This window comes from Carassius gibelio, chromosome B10 (assembly GCF_023724105.1).
Source record: "Carassius gibelio isolate Cgi1373 ecotype wild population from Czech Republic chromosome B10, carGib1.2-hapl.c, whole genome shotgun sequence".
In the NCBI taxonomy this organism is placed as follows: Eukaryota; Metazoa; Chordata; class Actinopteri; order Cypriniformes; family Cyprinidae; genus Carassius; species Carassius gibelio.
The window spans coordinates 20,573,294-20,579,561 of NC_068405.1; the positions used below are offsets into that span (position 1 = coordinate 20,573,294).

The 6,268-nt window shown below is 37.8% G+C and overlaps 1 pseudogene; it reads left to right on the forward strand.

Moving 5' to 3' along the window:
• The first annotated feature begins 4,328 nt into the window (after window positions 1-4,328).
• LOC127966125 (trace amine-associated receptor 13c-like) lies at window positions 4,329-5,513 on the forward strand (annotated as a pseudogene).
• Window positions 5,514-6,268: the final 755 nt, after the last annotated feature.

Sequence of the window (6,268 nt, forward strand, 5' to 3'; positions counted from 1 at the left end):
TAGTAAGAACTCTTGCTGCTGCATTTTGGACTAGCTTTAGTTTGTTTACTAAGCGTACAGAACAACCACCCAATAAAGCATTACAATAATCTAACCTTGAGGTCATAAATGCATGGATTAACATTTCTGCATTTGACATTGAAAGCATATATTTAGATATATTTTTGAGATGGAAAAATGCAGTTTTACAAATGCTAGAAACGTGGCTTTCTAAGGAAAGATTGCGATCAAATAGCACACCTAGGTTCCTAACCGATGGCAGACAGTGTTCTAGGTTATTACAAGCAGAGTTTTTAGGTCCTATAATTAACACCTCTGTTTTTTCTGAATTTAGCAGTAAGAAATTACTCGTCATCCAGTTTTTTATATCGACTATGCATTCCATTAGTTTTTCAAATTGGTGTGTTTCACCGGGCCGCAAAGACATATAGAGCTGAGTATCATCAGCATAACAGTGAAAGCTAACACCATGTTTCCTGATGATATCTCCCAAGGGTAACATATAAAGCGTGAAGAGTAGCAGCCCTAGTACTGAGCCTTGAGGTACTCCATACTGCACTTGTGATCGATATGATACATCTTCATTCACTGCTACGAACTGATGGCGGTCATATAAGTACAGTTTAAACCATGCTAATGCACTTCCACTGATGCCAACAAAGTGTTCAAGTCTATGCAAAAGAATGTTGTGGTCAATTGTGTCAAACGCAGCACTAAGATCTAGAGCTGTAGTCAAGTCCGGCTTTGTCGAGTCCAAGTCAAGTCCAAGTCCAGGACTAGTCGAGACCGAGTCAAGACCGAGTCCAAAGAGGTTTGAGTCCAAGTCAAGTCCAAGTCCAAGAGTTTCGAGTCCAAGTCCAAGACCGAGTCCACATGAAAGAAAAAAGGGTCCTCTTCAAGACCACATACTAAACTACTGATAATGTTTGTGATGCGAGAGAAAGCATATCTCCTATTCTAAGAAAATCATTTTACATTATTATTTGTAATGATCAAAAAGCATGTGCAAAGTAACAACTCTGTAGGACAGGGGTCTCCAAACTACATCCTGGAGGGCCAATGTCCTGAAAAGTTTAGCTCCAACTGGCCTTAACACACCTGGAAGATTAGTGTGTCTAGTAAGAGCTTGATTAGGTTCAAGTGTGTATAATTAGGGTTAAAGCTAACAGGGGTGTTAAAACAAGATCCTGGGCCCTATGCATAGGCAGTCCTGATGGGCCCCCATGGCCCCCACCCATGAAAATATCCAGGTAAAAAATATATATTTCAGATTCATACTTTTCAAGGGCCCTCTCTTCCTTTGGGGCCTTGCTAATGAGTACTGGTTTTACTCCCAGTCCGACCCTGGGAGCTAAACTTGGATAAACAAACAAGGTTTGTAACTGTAAGGTCAAATAATTTTTATGTACTTTATTTTTTGTTGACATTATATCTGTGGTCAAAAATGTATATATCTATGCCTAATTGGCACAGTGCACAGACACACGCAAAGCTCGGGATATGACAAATGCGCGCAGCAAGGCTAGAATGGATACTTTTGGCTCTACTGGCCATGCGCACATAAATACAGCAATTTTTTTGTCCTACTGTGCTAGTGCTTGCATAGACTAGTCGAGCTCTGTCGGAAACAATCGACTACTCCCGCATGCATTAACCATAATGCATACAAAGTGTTTGCAAGTACGACGTGGATTTTAGAATTACAATATTGCGTGGAGCTGTTACTATATGACCTTATCTATGTTGCATGTAAAAATAAAATATGTAATAATTAGGGTTGTGCCTGAAGCCGAATACCTTATTCGGAATGGCAAGGATAATGGCTTAAAAAACGAATAACGCTCAAGGAATAATTCTGCCTGAATACTCGGCTAAAGCTGACACAGTCTGGTGTTTGCTAGATAACAGGTGAGCCAGGGCATCAGCGCCAGAAGTGAATGAATCTAAACTTTATGAGTGAAAAGAGAGCAAATCAAACACCGCATTGTTGTCGCCTCTCTGTTTATCTCTCAGAAATGAGAGCGTTGCAAGAGTAATTTTACCTATAATAATACACCATAGCTACACGTTATATTATTTGTATATATTTAAAAGGCAAATATTGAAAGCTTAGGCTACCATGATACGAATGAATGGAATAAGCACAGCGCGCTAAACCAATCAAACAGCCGTGCTGTGCGTCTCAGTCTCTCAAAAACCAAACCAGTTCTCTCTCAAGAGTAGGCTAATAATCAGCTTCGATACGGATACATTGTCTACTTGTCCTACATGTTTGCATATTTACCTTTTGCTGGTTTGCGCGGAACACACACATCTGTTTAGTGAAGTTCATTAACATTAAGACTCGCTCAAAGTTTTCTGCGTAATGAAAATGTGCGCATTGAATGGATTCAGTCGTGTTCAAATGATCACTAAACGTTTGTCATGACATCTCTCTGCTTGCATGATAAATATTATTTTAGAAATTAATAATTATTTCAGTTTAACACGACATACTTGTTCAGTGATAACTACGAAAAAATATATAAAAAGTCATAATAGTCTTATCAAGTAACTGTACGATGTTGTATCCGAATGCAAATACAAAAAACAGATACAAATACTGGCTGTTACATGAAAATGTAAATATGTAATGTCACTATATTTTAAAGTTTTTAAAAATTATTACATATGTAATTGTTGCATAAGGCTATGCATTAATACGCGTTTATTGATAAAAAAAAAAGGCTATCTAGGTGTAGACGTAAATAAAACACAATCTAACAGGTAGAAAATTAAATTAGAAACATCTAAACTTTTCAGGTCGCAGTTAGTGCACCACTGGTCATGCACATCCTTTCCCGGAACAATACTGAAAGCTAAGGCAAGATGGAGAAACAGATGATCATAGTTGTACAAGGATAGCCATTTTTTAAATGAATCTATTAGCAGAGCTACTGCAAGTGATTGTAAGTGCTGGAATTCCATTTGCTGAAACTTCTGCGTCATCATGGAGAGCGGGTCATGGTTGCCCAGCAACAGCAGACGCCACTGGAGCGCCAGCGTAGAGTGCAGGCTACAGAGTGCTTTGGAAATAAGGAGAGCAGCGCGCCTAGCGTTTTCCACACGCTTTCAGTCGCGACATCGTGCAAATGTGGTTTTGTTTTGAGGGAGAAATTTTTTATTTTATTTTTTTGCTGGACTCGGTCGAGACCAACTAGAAGACTTGGCGAGTCCAATGGCCAAGTCCGAGACAAGTCCGAGTGCAAATTCAACGAGTCCGAGACAAGTCCGAGACGACAGAAAAATGTCTCGAGTCCGGACTCGAGTCCAAGACCGGACTCGAGTACTACAGCCCTACTAAGATCCAATAAAACTAATAGAGAGATACACCCACGATCAGAAGAAAAGAGCAGATCATTTGTAACTCTAAGGAGAGCAGTCTCAGTACTATGATACGGTCTAAATCCTGACTGGATTTACACATATACTCTTTTTCTTAAACCTTTTTTTTTCTGAAATGTATAAAAATCATCTGCACTCAACCCCATACAACTAATACTGAATGCAGAATGACTACTCAACACCTCTATAATGACTACCAGTTACAGCTCACATCAAGTTCAAGTTATTAATGCTTTCATAGAGAATGGTCATCAACTCCACACCTTCCTTCTTCACCTCAATCTTATCCATCTACTTTCCACCCAGAAAGGTCAGAGATATCAGATTTCAAATAATTTCATTCACTGTCCCCATATCTTATACTATTTATCATTTTTAAATCTTTTCATGGCCTTAAATTTGATACTACTCACTTTAGGAGTTTTAAGGACCAGTGGGAGATGCATTAGATAGCCATTGGGCAGAGTGACGATTCATTTTGGTAACATAGCCCGACTGGAAAACACAATGGCCCCGGGGCATTGGGCTAGTGATTTTACGAGCTTTGCAACTAGAAAACATACAATCTACCTGAGGGAAAACGTCTTTCACTATTGTGAGTTAATGTTGTTAAATAGAGAAACAAAATTATAATTATAAAAATAAATAAAAAAAAACTTTTAGTGTTAGTTATTAGTTATTAGCCTAAACTTGGACCTCATTATTGAAAGCCAAATTCAAGCACCAAAAACAGACCACACATTAAATGTTCTCTTTCATTAAAAAAAAAAAAAATTTTCATGCATTCATAGGCTACATGGTTGCAATAAAATTTCAGTTCAAATTGTTAATTGTCTTTGTTTAAAAATGATTTATTGACTGACGTTTCATAAGACGGTAAAATAAACGATAAATAAATAACTGTGTGTGGTTCCACAACTCTGTTCGACTTTACTTAGTTTTTTTTTTTAGTTTTTTTACTACATGATAAATAGCCTAAACATTGAGAGAGGTGATTTTTATTATAATACAATTATTCAGCATCAGATTGGGAGTTAGATGGGTTGGTCAGTGGGACCTAGACACTATAAATGAAAGCACAGTAAGGAGAGCAGAACAAACTCCTAACAGGAGGAGGCTCAATCATGGCTAATGAGACAGAGAATCATGAGACTCAGTACTGCTTTCCTGCCATCAACTCATCATGCATCAAGGGAAAACGCTCCAGTTTTGAATATGATATCATCTATATGTTTGTATTATTGCTGTCAGCCTGGACTGTGTTTCTGAACCTGCTGGTGATCATCTCCATCTCTCACTTCAAGAAGCTTCACACTCCAACAAACCTGATCATTCTTTCTCTGGCTGTGGCCGACATGCTTGTTGGACTTTTTGTGATACCCATAGAAGGAATCAAGCAAATTGAGACATGCTGGTATTTCGGAGACACTTATTGTGGACTGTTTGTGATCATTGTTAGGTTGCTCCTTATTATATCTCTTAGTAATTTGGTATTAATTGCTGTGGATCGCTATATGGCTGTGTGTCACCCTTTACTGTACCCACAGAAAATTACTACAACTAAAACCTTAATAAGCATCTGTCTCTGCTGGTTTTGCTGTTCAGTGTACGTTGTTTGGTTTGTAATAAGTAACGGATATTTTAATATGTCTGACACAACACTCTGTTATGGCCAGTGTATTATTTTGATTACACCTGCTTGGAGAATCATTGATGTAATAGTTTCTCTTTTATTTCCTTGTACTGTGATCATCACTGCATATTTGAGGATATTTTATGTTGTGCAAAGGCAAGTCAAAGTTATTAATTCTCAAATGAATGGTGTAAAATGTGTAATAGACATTTCAGTGAGGAGGAAATCTGAGACCAAAGCTGCTCAGACATTAGGAATCATTGTGACAGCTTATCTTCTTTGCTGGATTCCATTCTTCCTCTGTTCTCTAACAAAAAAAGTCTCCTTCACTACACTGACATTTCTAACATGGACCTCCTATATAAACTCAGGTCTGAATCCAATTGTCTATGCTTTATTTTATCATTGGTTTAAAATATCTGTTAAAAACATTCTAACTCTTAGAATTTTTCAACCAGCATCCTCTCTGATGGACATTTTTACCGATTGTCATTAATGATTTACAGTGGGGATTTGTTTGTTTTATTTTATGTTTTCAACTAGACAACCTATGAGATCAATTCCCGAAAAAACTGCAGTATGTGAAATGTATTCACATGCTCAGATAAATGAATTACACATAAAATAATCATCAAAAACTAAATATTAGGTTATGATTGATGATCAGCTAACTTTCTCAGACCACATTGCTAAAATTGTCCGGTCCTGCAGATTTGCTTTATTCAACATTAAGAAGATCAAGCCCTTTCTTTCGAAACGTGCTGCACAACTCCTTATTCAAGCTCTTGTTCTGTCCAGGCTGGACTATTGCAATGCTCTCTTGGCAGGTCTTCCAGCCAGTGTTATCAAACCTTTACAATTAATCCAGAACGCGGCAGCAAGATATAATTTTTAATGAGCCAAAAAGAATACACGTCACACCACTGTTTATTAATTTGCACTGGCTACCAATAGCTTCTCGCATAAAATTCAAGGCATTGATGTTTGCATAAAAAACCACCACTGGCTCTGCACCCCTTTACCTAAATTCATTACTTCAGACTTAAGTGCCCTCTAGAAACTTGCGTTCTGCAAGTGAACATCGCTTGATTGTGCTGTCCCAAAGAAACAGAAAGTCACTTCTACAGACTTTTAAATTAAATGTTCCCTTCTGGTGGAATGACCTCCCCAACTCAATCTGAGTCCTTAGCCATCTTCAAGAATCGGCTTAAAACCCATCTCTTCTATCTTTATTTGACCGTCTAACTTTAG